Raw genomic sequence first — 15,980 nt, 5'->3', positions numbered from 1 at the left:
TTATCTCTGGTGGTTATCAATATTTTTTTCTGTTCATGTTTAGTTTCTAGGCTTTTCAGTAATTTCTCTGCATTGCTTTCCTACAAGAAAAGATTTGTATTCTAAACACAAACCAGCTTCTTAGTTCTTACATGTTCTTTGCTGTCTCTCCTTGAAAGAGATATGACTTCCTCTTTACAGATTAAGAAACGTCCTTTAGGGCCCAGAGAGATAGCACAGTGGCGCTTACCTTGCAAGCAGCCGATCCAGGACCTAAGGTGGTTGGTTTGAATCCCGGTGTCCCATATGGTCCCCCGTGCCTGCCAGGAGCTATTTCTGAGCAGACAGCCAGGAGTGACCCCTGAGCACTGCCGAGTGTGGCCCAAAAACCAAAAAAAAAAAAAAAAAAAAAAAAGAAAAGAAACGTCCTTTGGGAGAGTTTATGTAGGTTCTGGGTACCCGACTGTTGTCACATGCCCTCTGTGGCCCTGCTACGTCTCAGTGACAACTGTGATCTTACATCAGCTGGGACCAAGTTTATGAACTCAAACAACCACAGAGAAAATTCTGTGGTCTTGCTGGAAACATCAGTGCTTTCATCGTTCAAAACCAAGCAGAACTTTGGATCCATCCTTTCCTCCTACTGAAGGGCCTACAAGCCATGTCCACATCTCCAGGGTGAGGAAGGAACAAGTAGCCCTGGAGAGAGGCTAAATGTCCTGACGTGTCCTCTGAAAACGTTGACAAATGCTTCTCTAAACCCAGAATCCCATTGACAGGGAATAGAGGGGGCTTCACTAGCCACCAACTCCATCCACTTGGCTTCACTAAATCTGATGCCTGCTCTTTTAGGCAAAATCTGCCACATATTGTCCCCCTCTCTAATTCATAATTTCAAATGAAGAAAGTGTATGTCTGGGTGCCTGGGTACATCAGTATAAAAGGGTGCTAGATGACTCCAAGCTTGGACACATTGTCCTTTATAAAGTTGGCTTTGGGGGCCTGAGCGATGGCGCAAGTGGTAAGGCGTCTGCCTTGCTCTCGTTAGCCTATGATGGACCGGACTGCAGTTCGCTCTCCTGGCGTCCCATATGGTCCTCCAAGCCAGGAGCGATTTCTGAACACATAGCCAGGAGTAACTCCTGAGTGTCACTGGGTGTGGCCCAAAAAACAAAAGTTAGACAAACAAAAAAAAGGCTTTGGGGGATACAGGCCAGATCTCAGCCAATTCCTTAACCTAGTCTCTGCATGCTGCTGCTTCTTTCAAATTTTTCAACAACTGAGAATTCATGCACTCTGGAATAAAACAAGCATCTCTCAATTGAGTTCTCTCTAGATCAGTTTTCAATAAATTAACATTTACTGAGTTTTTGTTGTATACTGGCATTATAGTTTACATATATTATAGTATTTAATCCTTGAAACAATCGTATGAAATAGTTATTAATATTCCCATTTTAAAGGCTTAATTTGGGCCAGGGAGATAATATGGGGTTAAGGCACTTCTACTCCCCAAGCTCTACCAGGAGTGGTCCATGAGAACAGAGCCAAGAATGGCCCTTAAGCCATATGTTGGCCCTTAAGCCAACACATATGTCCTCCATGCTTAAAAAAAAGATTAAATACCAGGTATAACTCTGAAAGGATTCATTGCTTATCTAGTGTTGGTGATGGGGCTGGGATTTGTTCCTCAGTCTGGCTCAAACTCTGTGAGATTAAAACTTCTGTTTATCAATCTCCAGATGGTGAAGCGTAGACCAGGAAAATAAGGAAATGGCCCAGCGTCATCAGTTCTTGATTTTCAGAAGTCACAACACAAGATTCTCAAGGGCTGGAGGAGCCACCACTTCCTTGAGCCAACATGCTATGTGATAGCAGTGCTATAAGTATTCTAAGGGCCTTAGGGGGACAGAGTGTAGCCCTGCCTGGTAGTAGGTGCCAGTTTTGGTGGCATAAATTCCTCCAGTACAGGCCATGTTAGTGTGTGGTCCTAGAACACTGTATTGGGACAAAAGCCTGTGGTTTGCTTGACCTAATCAGCTTTGGACACATAAGTCCTGTTCACTTCAAATGGATAATTTATAACTGAACGTTGGAGTTCAATTTACATGTATATATGTCTGTATTTATTTATTTTAATAAGGCCACCAGAAGCCCAGAAGATAGTACAGTGGGTGTCTTGCCTTGTATGTTGTTGACTTGGGTTCTATCCTCTGTATCCCATATGGTCCTCAAATCTTCAGGAGTGAATCCTGAGTGAAGAGCCAGGATTGATCACTGCCACGTATGTCCTTCCAAAAATAAAAAGGTCATTCCTTTGAGCTTGAGCATGATGATCCAAGGGCACCCTAGCAACATTCACCCCAGTGATGTGGACCTGAACTTTTGCGTACTTAGGAAAAAAAAGAAAACTGGATTCCCATGCCTTATGTGATCTGTAGGGCTTGTGTTGAAAGACTCTGGACCCCAATATGAAAGTCAAGATTTCTTCACAGCAGCCAAAGGCTAGCATAACAAGGTCTCCCCGAATGCCTCCTGATGCTCTCCTCTTCTCTGGTTCTCCAGGTCAGCCACATGGAATCCCTTTACTTCTCACCTTACCCCTTACTATTCCTTTTCCCCTACACCTCCAAATCTCAACTTTCCATGTACTATGCCAACCTCTCCTTTCCAGATAATTCTTGCTTGTCACTCCATAGTTCATTCCTTGGGACTCTGTCTTATCACCTGAGAACTTAGTTCCCAACTCCCACATTTGTCTCCTTGGCAGGTCTTATTTGTGTTTCACAGAAATCAATTTGGGGGTGGGGGACATCTTCCAACTGCTCAAGGATTACAACTTCTGGCTCTGCACTCAGAGATCACTCCTAGTGAACTCAGGGGATTTTATGTAATGCTGGAGATTCAATCTAGCTCAGCTACATGCAAGACAAGTGCCCTACCCACTGTACTGTTGCTCTAGCCCTAGGAATAATTTGTTGTTGTTGTTTTTGGACCACACCTGGTGGCACTCAGGGGTTACTCCTGGCTTTAAGCTCAGAAATCGCTCCTGGCAGGCTCAAAGGACCTTATGGGATGCCGGGAATTAAACCCTGGTTGTCCTGGGTTAACCAAGTACAAGGCAAATGCCCTACTGCTGTGATATCTCTCCGGCCCCTAAAATTATTTGTGTGTGTGTGTGTGTGTGTGTGTGTGTGTGTGTGTGTGTGTGTGTGCTTTTACTATCTCTTTCAAACTGCTCTATAGCTGTGCTATCTCTTTGGTCCCTAGAACTAATTTTTGTGTGTGTGGCCTTTACTATCTCTTTTCCTGGCTACCTCTTCATGCCTCTGGTATACAGTAGACATTCCACCAGAGTGAGTATCAGAGCTTCAATATCCAAAACTCAGTTGGACAATTCTATGTGCCCAAAAATACTCAACCCCTCTCTGGATTCTTAGCTGTTTACTGTGCTGGCTAAGTTTACTAAATGTCTAGTAAGTGTTTACCAATGTGAACTTGGCACATGACTCATACTTCAGAGTTCTTGATATCTTTTCTGAAAGTATGATCTCATTGCTTGCCTCCCACCATAGGTAACTTTTGTACCAGGCCTCTCATATAGGCCTAGATAAAGATATATTATCAAGTGGTCCCAGGAAATAGGCCTACATTCCCGTGTGATGATTCATAGCCTCTTCTTCTGCCAGGGTTGGCAGAGGATCAACAAGGTGGGGTAGAAGGACATTGCAAGAGGTAGTGAGGAGACTGTGGTAAGGCTTGGCATTTAAGAAGAAAATCAGCAGTTGGTAAAATAAGTTATAGGAAGAAAGAGAGGTGGAGAAAATACATCTTAAACTCTTTTGTTCTAGAAGTAGGATTCCTTTTAGCATTATTTTTGCTCCCAGGAGACTAAAGAGTTTAAATTAATAGCAATTATTATTTTCACTTATTTATTCTTGCTGTTTTTTTAGTTCAATGTTGGGGTGGGGTTGGTGCAGCCTCAATATAAGAGCAAGAAGTCAGGTAGCATGTCATCACGCTCAGGGCTTCCTCATGACTCATCACTCAGCAGTCACTCCTGGTGGTCTTGGGGGAACATATGTGGTGCCAAGGATTGAACCTGGATCAGTTACATGCAAGACAAGTGCCCTAATCTCTGTATTATCTCATCAGCCACTTTTGTTTGTATTTAATTAATTATTTTTGTTTTATTTTTTGAGCCACACCAGCAATTTTCAGGGATTAATTACTCCTGGTCCTGCACACAGGAATCACTTTTGGCTGTCATCAGGGACTACTGTATTTTTTGTATCATAAGACACACTTTTTCCCCATAAAAGAAGTGTCTTGGGCCCGGAGAGATAGCACAGCGGCGTTTGCCTTGCAAGCAGCCGATCCAGGACCAAAGGTGGTTGGTTCGAATCCCGGTGTCCCATATGGTCCCCCGTGCCTGCCAGGAGCTATTTCTGAGCAGACAGCCAGGAGTAACCCCTGAGCATCACCTGTGTGGCCCAAAAACCAAAAAAAAAAAAAGTGTCTTATGGGGAGAATGCCACCTGGAGCTGAAGCCTGAGTGCAGGGGAGGAGAGCATCTAGAAACCATGTGTGTCTTATGTCAGGAGCGTCTTATAGAGCGAAAAAAATATGATAAATGGGACACCAGGATCAAACCTGGGTCAGTCATATGCAAGGCAAGCACTTTACCCACTGTACTCTCGGTCTGGCTCTAGGAAGACCCATTTTTATATAGTAGTGCCACTTAAGACTTTATTAATGGTCAGGACAGAAACCCCAAGTAAGTTTATGGCACAAAAGAATTTTGCAGAGTTCCAGAATGAACACAAGTTTGGATGTGATCTATGGGATGGCTCTAGCAGAGAAAAAGATGTTAATTGCCTGAAATAATGATAAACTATGCTGAGAGTTTTTCTACAGAATTGAGTTCACTGAAAGGAGTTCTAGAGTTCTTGGTGGTAGGATAATGGCACTCTGTGAGTGGATGTGGTACGGCAACATTATATGCCTGAGACAAAAATATCAACACAATTGTAACTCATGGTTCCAAAATAAAAATAATAAACCAACAAAATGTAATTTCTGCAAAAGATTAAAAAAAAACCAGGATTGGTTTGATTTGAGTCACATGCCATTCCTTGACTCAATGGTTGTTTAACCAAGGAAGATGAGTTTCTCTAGCTAGCTGATCTGACTGGCATCTCTTCCCTGGGGTGGGAGCAATGAGTCGAACACCCCCAAGAAATAGCCCTTCTAACCATGTGGAGGGGATCAGGGGAGCTGTCCCCAAAATGAATGCTGTGGAGACAAACAGCATATTTCCAATCCACTGGTTTACACATAAGGGAGTGCTTGAGATCAGCCACACAAACTTCTTGTCCTTGAAATATGGGCATTTATTTAGCTTTGGATTAGACCCTATTAGAGAGAATGGAGAGGGAGAGGGAGAAAGGTTGAGATTGATTTTTCTCCACAATAAAGTTAATTCAATTTTTGAGGGAAATTCAAGACACAGATAAAGAGCTGGAGAGATTGAGGAGTAGATTCAAACATCCATTCATTTGAAGGAAATTGAAAGGAATAGGCTGAGTCTTGTAGATATTTTATTTCAGGATTTGAAGGCCACTACCTGCTAACTTCTTTCCCTACTTTTTACCTAATTAGGTTGATAGCCAGCCTATAAGCTAAAAATCAATATTGATGCTTTGCCAGTGGGAACATAAAGTTCAGGGAGGTTAAGAACTTAACTAATGGGAATGTAAGTTGGTGCAATTGCTGCAAAAATAGTTGGGCAGCTCTTCAAAATGTCAAACATAGGAATTATATGACTCAGAAGTTTCACTTCTAAGTATATACCTCAGAACAGAGAACTTATGGTCTCAAAAGCTGCCCCTGAAAGTTCACAATTTTTTTTTTTATAATAGCCAGAAAGTAAAAACAACCTAACTTTCCATCTCTAGATGAAAGAAGAAACCATATGTGGTCTAATAAAAGGAATGAAGTAGAAACAGGAAAATGATACATGATTCTAAGTGAAACATAAAGGTCACATATTAAATTACTCATTTATATGAAACATCCAGAATAGGCAAATCTGTAGAGTCAAAAGTATGTTAGTGGTTGCAGGAGTTGGAATAAGGAGAATTGTGGTGAGGGTGTTTTCCTCAGGCAATAAAAACATTCTGAAATTAGTGGTAATGGTTGTATAGTTTTGTGAATATATAAGACACCCTATAATTCTATTTGGGAATGGGGATTCCCAAATGGTCCTCTCAGGAGAACCAATGGAAGTTCTTAGTCAACAGACTGGAGACTCAATGCAAGAGCCTGAGGACGTGATGCTGCTTAGGTCCCGAGGTGTCATGTTTGGTAGTGTTGGAAGATTTCCAAGCCACACTCAGAGACGTTCAAGGGACCCTGTGGTATCAGGAATGGAACACAGGATGGGCACCTTCAAGGTATGTTTCTAACCATTGTACTATCTCCTGGCTCCACACTGTACACTTTAAAAGTGGATTTCTAAATAAATAAATAAATAGAAAATTAAAAAAAATAAAAAATAAACGTGGATTTCTTGGGGCCAGAGAGATGGCACAGTGATGAGGCGTGCCTTTCATGTGGCCAACCTAGAAGAGACCTGGTTTGATTCCCGGCATCCCGTATGGTCCCCCAGCCAGCCAGGGGTGATTTCTGAGTGCAAAGCCAGAGGTAACCCTTGAGCACTGCTGGGTGTGGCCAAAAACCAAGCAATTAATCAAGTTGTAAAAAGAAGTGGATTTCTTTTGTGTGTGTGTGTGTGTGTGTGTGTGTGTGTGTGTGTGTGTGTGGTTTTTGGGTCACACCCAACAGCGCTCACGGGTTACTCCTGTCTCTACGCTCAGAAATCGCTCCTGGCAGGCTCAGGGGACCGTATGGGATGCCAGGATTCAAACCATTGTCTTTCTGGATGAAAAGCAAACGCCTTACCTCCATGCTATCTCTCGGGCCCCAGAAGTGGATTTCTTGTCAATGATTGTGTGTGTGTGTGTGTGTGTGTGTGTGTGTGTGTGTGTGTGTGTGTGTGTGAGAGAGAGAGAGAGAGAGAGATCATTTCCTAAGTACACAAAGTTAGAGAGAGGTGGACCAGGATTTGAACCTAGTTTATAAGGTAGCCCGAGGTTTCTGATTTCAGCTCAGCTCTTAATCTTAGAAAAATTACCTCATATTCCAATTTGGCTTAAGCCTATCCTGATTCACAGTTGGGGTCCAAATGCCCGTGGGATTGGACACACAGAATGGGAGAGGTGGTTAGAAGCTGTACTTACCTTGAGAACCCCCTTCTTCCTTCCTGGGTTCTTTCCAAGCTTGCCTTTATCAGTTCCTTTCAGGCCTGGGAAGGCCCCCAGGCTTTTGACAGTGGTTCCCAGGCTTGTTGGCTACTGGGCATGCAGGGACTGAAGAGCTCCTGCAGAGACTTAGCCCAGAGCCCAGAGGCCAACTTGCACCTCCTGGGAACACAGAAGCACCTGCAGGAGCCTGTTCCCCTTCCACCCCCTAACCCCCAGGCTACCTGTCTGCTCCTATCTGGAATCTTCCAGCTTATGACACCTTTGTCCGGACTGCCCATGCTGGCGGGCCTGATGTGTGTGTGCAGCAGCCAGAGGGAAAGCTTCCTTCTCCTTATTATCTCATTTCTATGCTTTAAAGAATGAGTTCTTAATTGTACAAGAAATGAACGAAGGTGTTTTTGTAACACAGACTCCCCATTTTCCTTTGCCTCATCCCTCTAAAAGTTTTAGGGGTGACTTTTCTAAGTCTTTTATGATCAACTCAGCAATGATATGAGATTGTATTTCTCTGTGTGATATTTCATAAAAGTCGTGCAGCTCTGCAACCTGCTTCTGGCATTTTCCACTCAGTAGAATTTGGCAGAGAACTTTCTGAATCAGTTTACAAGATTCCCCTCCTTCTGCCCAACTCAGATGATCCCATAGTTCAGATGTGTGGCACTTTATGTAACTGTTGTATAAGCAATAACTGTTTAGAGTATATTTGGTATTCAGGGTAACAAAGTGCTGAGAAGGTCCCCTTCTTATTCCACAATAGGTTCTAGGGTTCATTCACTATATTTAGTATGCACATATGAAAAATTGCCAATTGGTCTCCAACATAGTCAAACCAATCTCATTCTTTTTTTTTTTTTAATATTTTTACCAATCTCATTCTTACAGTAGGTGTAGCTGAAACTTATCCTATCTTCAGGATCTTTGCCAACCTTTGGTCTCATCAGATTTATGTCTGTAGACCAATATTATTTTCTTATTGTTGTGATAATTTACATGTTCACCAAAGTAGAGAACTTTTGTGAAGTTCTAGATAGCTGCTGAAGGGGATAAACTTAGGAATTAGCTGTTCTGGACACCTAGACTCTCTCTATCTGCTGTGACCTTGGAGAGTATTTATTTACCACTATGGCCCTGATCACACATATGTATATAATTTCTCTGCACCCTGCAGTTTCTGCTCAGCCTGAGAATATTGTTCAATAGATGTTTATTTATTTATTTTTGGCAGAGTCGAGGGTGGGTTCCTGTTTCCATGTCACTATTTCCATCTCCTGAGCATTTTCCCCTTCTCCTCCTGTTAGGGCATAAAATGTTTGGGTGAGCACAGTACCCACTGACCACTAGAATGCACAGAAGTTCCTGATGGGGGACAAATTCACTTGCTCACTATTTACTGAGTGCTTCTAAGGGATCTTTTTTTTTTTTAATTTTTTTAAATTATCTTTATTTAAACACTGTGATTACAAATATAATTGTAGGGCCCAGAGAGATAGCACAGCAACGTTTGCCTTGCAAGCAGCTGATCCAGGACCAAAGGTGGTTGGTTCGAATCCCGGTGTCCCATATGGTCCCCCATGCCTGCCAGGAGCTATTTCTAAGCAGACAGCCAGGAGTAACCCCTGAGCACCGCAGGGTGTGGCCCAAAAACAAAAACAAAAACAAATATAATTGTAGTTGTATGATTACAGTCATGTAAAGAAAACCCCCCTTCACCAGTGCAAAATTCCCCCCACCAATTTCCCAGATCTACCTACTCTCCACCCCACCCACACCTGTACTCGAGACAGGTTTTTTTTTCCCCTCATTCATTCACATTGTTATGATAGTTTTCAGTGTAGTTATTTCTCTAACTGCACTTATCACTCTATGTGGTGAGCTTCATGTCATTAGCTGCACCTACATGGGAAGATGGGGGGAAGTATGGGTTGGGACTGAGGCAGTAAAATATTAGAAATGAGCTTTGTAGGCAGTATCAAGGTCACAATACAAGATGGATATTATGGATATATAGAATATATGCATACAATACTATCAATATGAAAACAAGGAGAAAAAATTTCCACTGACTGTCCCAACATAAACCAGTGCTAGAACGGCCCGCCCTCCTCCCAGAGCGCATTCTCATTAGTGTAGGGAGAGATAGAGGGAAAGCCTGTTGACCCCTATAGAGTCCACCTAGACTAGCGCCCAGGGAAGGACTGAAGAACAGGAGAGAAAAACCCTATTCCTGGCGAGAGCTGGTCTCCAGAATCAAGGAGAAAACTGGAAGCCAGATGTCTGCCCGCCCTCCTCCCCATGCACCTCTCCCCTGGAGTATGGAGGGAGGGGGGAAGCCTGAGGACCACTAAGAGTCCACCTGAACCCACTTCTGGCCATCTGAGCTGGCACCCAGGGAAGGCCTGGAGTCAGGGGAGAAAGATAAGGACAGCTGGGGGCCTGCCAAGCCTCACAGCACTCCTAAGGGATCTTTTATAGCTTTCATGGGAAAAGGACCAGACCTCTCACTAAAGTGGCTTTATGTTATTAGTTTCATTATTAAAATTTAATAAAAGCACATGTACAGCGTGACTGAGAAATCTAAGAAGATGTATTAATAAAGTAACTAAATTAATAAAGTTTCTGTATTTTGAAAATACAGAAAATTAGAAAAACTGCCAAAGAATGTAAGCCCCTCTCTGATATTCTCCAGATACCCACACATAAGCCATGTGTGTATGTGCAGTGGCTGTCTACATAGATGGCATGCCAATTATGTTTTTATATCATGAGATGCCATACAAACCTTATTTTGAAATTTCTATTTGGTGAGTGTGTGTGTGTGTGTGTGTGTGTGTGTGTTTTATATGTTGAAAAAAGTTACACCACTGTGGGTTTACTTGAGAAGCACAAGCTTAATAACAAACAGCAATTGTCTTACCCTCCTGAAACACTCTGGCTTCTAAAGGAAGCTTTAGAAGCTTGCTGAAAGGGAGTTCCCCTGAGAGCAGAATGGCAGGGAACCCTCACATTGCTTCCTCCCTGCAGACCCATTCACCTTGGCTTTTAGATAATCACCTGCATTTCATTCTCGTGAGCACCAGAGGGAACCATACACCAAAGGAAAATGATCCTGACAGAGATGATGCAAGTTCCGTTAGAGTGTCAGGGGTTCTCAAACTCGCGGGGGCCGTTTGCGGCCCTCTGTACAGCATTTTGTGGCCCTGCCCTAGAGGAATCATTTTTTGATTTGTTTTGTCTTAGTTGTTTGGGTCACAACCCCCAATGTTCAAGGCTTACTACTGACTTTGCACTCAAGGATCACCCCGACTTTGCCTCCTGCGGCCCCCAGGTAAATTGAGCTTGAGACCCCTGCTAGACCAAGAAGACATTTCAAGAAGACAATCTTCTAAAAAGAAGATCTTTTTTCTGGATTTCTTCGTTATCATCTTTACTTGACCTTTTCAATGTGTGTGTGTGAGTGTGTGTGTGTGTGTGTGTGTGTGTGTGTGTGTGTGTGTGTGTGTGTGTGTCAATGTCTACCTCTGGTGTGGAGAATAGTGTGTGGCATCCTAGGAACAAGATTGGTCAGGTGTCAAATTAGCTGCTGCCATCTTAGCTTAGGAATGATGATGATGATGGCAGGTGTGGAAATAGTGAGCAATGACTGATTCTGATCATATTTTGAAGGAAGAACCAATAGATCTATTGGTATATTTGATGTGTGGTTTAAGAGGAAAAGAGAGATTGCAAAGCATCTGGCTGAGGCAAGCAAAACCAGTAATGCCTTCTACTTAAAGGGAGTGATCAATGGAAGAATGACTTTGGAGGTTCAAGTCAAGATTTCTTTCTTAGACTTGGTATATTTGAGATACCTTTAAGGTCATTGGATAGATTGAACTTTAACCCCATTGGAGAGATTGCTGGAAGCATCACTGGAAGCAGTGTGTTGGATTAAGTTAGAGAGATAGTAAAGCAGGCAAGGTGGTTGCCTTTCATGTGTCCAACCTGATTTGATTCCTGGCTTTCCATATGACGCCCCCCCACCAACATTGCTAGGAGTTATTTTGCGTACAGAGCCAGGAGTAACCCATGAACATTGCTAGGTGTAGCCTGGAAACAAACAAAAGAGTTAAAGAGGAAGTCACACTTGACTTACAAGCTCCTGTACCCCTTCCAATGTCCCTAGCAGACATCATTAATTCATCATGAATCTCAGATGTGTGGATATTTTACCTCAGCCAGTAGTGTTATGACTATTAGGAGATAATTCAACACAAGTACTTAGCACAGTAACTAGGACACAATAAAAATAGCTGCAGTTCAGGTAGTTGTCGAATGCTCAATATCCTTTATTTATTTATTTATTTTAGCTCTGGGAATCAAAAGGTGTAATGGTGTAATGCTTATGCCATCCAGCAGGAGACATTGTTGACATTTACTTCCATGGTCCACAGATTGAAGCAATTTTCACTGGAGTAGTGTCATCATAGACCTGGTTTTCCTAGCACAGTTAAGTTCCAAACCAGTACAAGCTTTCCTCACTGGGTCTAATCCTTTATGGTTCTTGGCCTCCTAGGCTCCTATCCATCTCCCAAACCATCCACACTTGCAGGAGTGGCTGATTTTCTAAAAAAAAAAAAAAGGCAAATATGCACAGTACCCTTTCCTTGTCAGACTGTGTGTGCCACCTGCAATGTGTCGGGTTCTATCTTCTTCTCTTCAGAAACCCACTCCCCAATTTCTCCTCTTCAGAGCAAGAAATGATGTGGGGTGGACCAGTTGCTCTCTGCAGATAGAGAACAGAAAGAGATGAGGATTCCAGAAGGTGCCTGCACTTGACTCATGGGCCAGACAGAAAGAAAAGGAGGCTGTGGGGCCGGAGAGATAGCACAGCGGTGTTTGCCTTGCAAGCAGCTGATACAAGACCTAAGGTGATTGGTTCAAATCCAGGCATCCCATATGGTTCCCTGTGCCTACCAGGAGCTATTTCTGAGCAGATAGCCAGGAGTAACCCCTGAGCACCGACGGGTGTGACCCCCCTCCCCCACCACAAAAAAAGAAAAGGAGTCTGGGTCCGCTGACCTTGGGCACATTCAGTCATGCCCCCTCCAAACTTCATTGGTCTTCATTTTCAGGCCTTCCCTGAGTACCTGTGAGCACCTGCCATAACAGGCACCATGCCTAGATTGGGACTAGACCAGGTGGGAAGTGAGACCTATGGACTCCCTGCAGGAGGGTGAGATAATGCAGAACAATGTGCTGTGTTGAAGGGATGGGTAGTCGAGGTTCTGAGTAAGGGCTTTCTGGATACCTGTGGTAACCCACAAAACTGCATCATCCTGGAAGGGGGCTTTATTTTTAATGTCCATCTGGGTTTATCTTGTCCCATGCCTAACACTCAGTATACATTCAATTCTTAGCCTTTATATCCCTTTCTTGGACAAATTGCATCTCTTTCTGGCTTCCTCCAACATACGTATACACACAGCACATCTGTACACACATGTACACACGTACACATATGCAGGTACTTCACACATACACATGCATAACACATCAAATAAGGTAGTCTCATGGGAAGGCTCTGGGAAGGGCTATTTCACTGTGAAGCAGTTTCTAAAGCCCTTGCCCACCTGGACCCCATTTTGGTTTGGCATTCAAGGCTTAGAGAATATCTGCCCCCCAATCTTTGTCACTCCTCCTGGCTTTAGTTTTATATACAGGACATACTAGGAGTCACTGCATAGTAAAACTTGGCATGACTCAGACTCCTTTCTGCCTTCCACCCTGTCATGTGTGAGAGCTGCAATCTGTGGCGTGTGTGTATTTTTCAAAGCGCCACCAGTAGGTCAGGGCTGTCACACCAAGCAAACAAGAAAAAGAAAGAAAAAAGCAGGCTGTATCTCAGGGCTCTGGTGCCCCAAACCACAAGGACACACCTGGAGGCTTTAGTGGAAGGCGGCCTGGGCTCAACCCACGCGTGGGTCCGGGAAGGAGGCATGAGTCAGTTTAGGTGGGGAGTTTTTATTTTGGTTGATGAAAACAGTCTTTTTGTCCTTCATAGAGAAAACAATGCTCATTTGCTGCAGAAGAGGCAGCTGGAGATGTTGGTGCGACCAACCCAACAAGCAGTCACCAGGCCTGCCCACGGGATACGCACAGACCACACTTCTGCCTTCTATGGATGAGAGTAAAGTTCATCCTGCTGATGAGGATTTACAGTGGATTTGGGGGTTGTTTGATATATCACAATGGAAAACACTTGGTGGTATGGGAATTTTCAATGTCCAGGGAAGGCCTGAGAACAAAACGCCAGTGTGTGGTTTGGGCGTCTGTGCATGTGTCATGATTAACCCTTGCCTGGGGCCAAGGGCACCTAGCTCTCTTTTCCCCTTCAGTCTGTGACCCCAGTCTGGCATCTCTGGAGCACTTTAGTATTGCTCACACAGTTCATTTGTAGAACACCTTTGTTTTTTTTCTGTTCTGGGGGCAAGCGTGTTGCTAGGAACTCTGCTTCAGGTCCTTGTTCATGCCACCCCAGGGAGTTATAGGTACTCTGGAAGGAGAGCACTGGGAGAAAGGTAGCCAGGTCCAGCTCCTCTTCTCCCTGATTCCTAAGCTGACCTGCTCCGTCTCCCCTCTTCAGAGATGCCTCGCAGTGCCACTCTGGTCAGTGCCACGACTGATGGTGACTGATGGTCTCACTGCCAGGCAGCCACTGGTGGCCCTCACAAGGAAGAGGGCTACTTTGATCCCCTTTATGAGTATGGACAAAGAAGACAGAGAGCTATAGTTATCCTCCCAACAGGGAACCATCTGCAAGAGGCTGAGTTGAGATTCAAACTCAGACTCTGAGTAGAAGGCTTCATCATTCTAGTGGTTTTGCATCCACAGTATGAAGTACACTTAGTAGGGGCTGAAGAGGTAATACAGGGTTGTATGTGCTCCCCCTGGTTCAAATCCTCAGCACTGCATGTGGTCCTTGAAGACTGCCAAGGGTCACTCCTGAGTACAAAACAAGAGATAGCCCCTGAACGCTTTGCCAGGTGTCCCCAATTAAAACAAAAAAAAATCAAACAAACAAACAAACAAGAATTACATTTTATATTCAGACACAGTAAACAAGCCTCTACCAATATTTACATGGAACAAAATTTACGCAGGAAAAGTACCTCATACAACCTGGTGTTCTTTCTTTTTGCCCTTTTAAAATTCTGATTTATGCTTCTCCATTGCTTTCAAAACTTACAATGACTCATGACCTGCAGTTTGAAAATCAATGCTACTTTTGCCTCTTCTCTGTCCCTGGGGGTTTCTTAATGGTCTTAGAATCTTTCTCACCGGACTACCAAGGAAGTAGCCAAGAGCTGGATCCAGTTTCAGAGCAGAGGCAACTGAGGGCCAGAGAGGCATAGGGCAGGCTCTACAGAGGTCAGCCAGGGGGTACTGGCGTTCTGAATCTGAAGAAAGCCAAGGATTGATCCGATGCAGTGAGCCTTTCTAAAAGAACCTACACAGCAAAGCCCCCGCCTAAGCTGCTACTTTTAATAGGGTTCTACACACTGAAGCTTAGGCCAGTTGATCTTCACAGCTAAATGGGGGCATTCAGAGCCCCCGGTTACAGCTGAAGCTCAGAGAGGCTGAGGGACATGACAAGACCACACAGCCTGCAAGATGCAAGTTTCTGTCCCACTGTGTGTGTTCTGGAACCAACTTTGGGGCCTGAAGCGTAACAGGTGCTCAGCAAACACCTCTGACTGACAGCAAACTCTCCTCTCTGCCATTGGTCTGTGATTCCTCCCCAGCCCCTTCTTGGGGCGACAGTCTCTGGGCGGGGAAGCTCCAAGGGAATCCGGGGTTCCGCCTGGGCGAGGGTCCCTGGGCTGAGTCTAGTCTTTGCTGAGTTTCGGTTCCAGGTCCCTGCATGCTCCAGGCCCTGCCCTGTCAGCTGAGAGGGAGGGATCCAGACCGCTCCCCTGGGCTGGGATGAAGGAGAGGCTGGGTGCCTGCCTTTTTCTATCTCTCACACCCCTGCTGCTCCCAGCTCACCTCACTCCTAGGCCTCCAGTGGGCTTGGGGGTCCCCCAAGCTCCCTTAGCCTGAGTTGTGTTTCCCATGCTCGCATTCAGCTCCTTCCTTAGCTCCACTCACATGACTTCTGATCTCTCTACTGGGCAAAGGAGAGGTTGGGCTGAGAGGCTACACCTGAGCTTTCCCCAGGGCTGGAGTGGAAGAAACACCATCTCTCAGGCTCTGTCCCTTTTTGCAGGAAAGTTAGTTGCAGCCTCTACGGTGAGGAAGCGGGCACCCTGCTGTCCTAAGACAGTGGTCTCTGTCCTGGGCTGGAAGGGGTCTGAGCCCAAAGCTGACTCAGGAGATTGTTCTGGCCCTGGGAGGGAGGGAGTGAGGGAGGGAGGGGAATGAAGGAGGGCGAAAAGCCAGGGCATAAAGCCAACAGCTGACTTTGACAGGGTGCTGCATGGTTTGGAAGGTGCCAGTGTTCCAGGGGTGTGGCATTTTCACCTCCACCCTCCTCCCTGCCCTTTGGGCCCCACCCCTCCTAAATGGCTGGCTCAACACTCCCTTCCTCAAGGAAGCCTTCCTTGGTGGTAGGTCTCCACTTCACTGCCTGCCTGCAAGGCAGCATCAGCATCTAGGCAGAAGAAAGATGATGGAGTCTAGGAAGTTGCAGGAGCACCG

The sequence above is a fragment of the Suncus etruscus genome, chromosome 6, assembly GCF_024139225.1.
Source record: "Suncus etruscus isolate mSunEtr1 chromosome 6, mSunEtr1.pri.cur, whole genome shotgun sequence".
Lineage (NCBI taxonomy): Eukaryota > Metazoa > Chordata > Mammalia > Eulipotyphla > Soricidae > Suncus > Suncus etruscus.
This window is presented reverse-complemented; position numbering follows the sequence as displayed.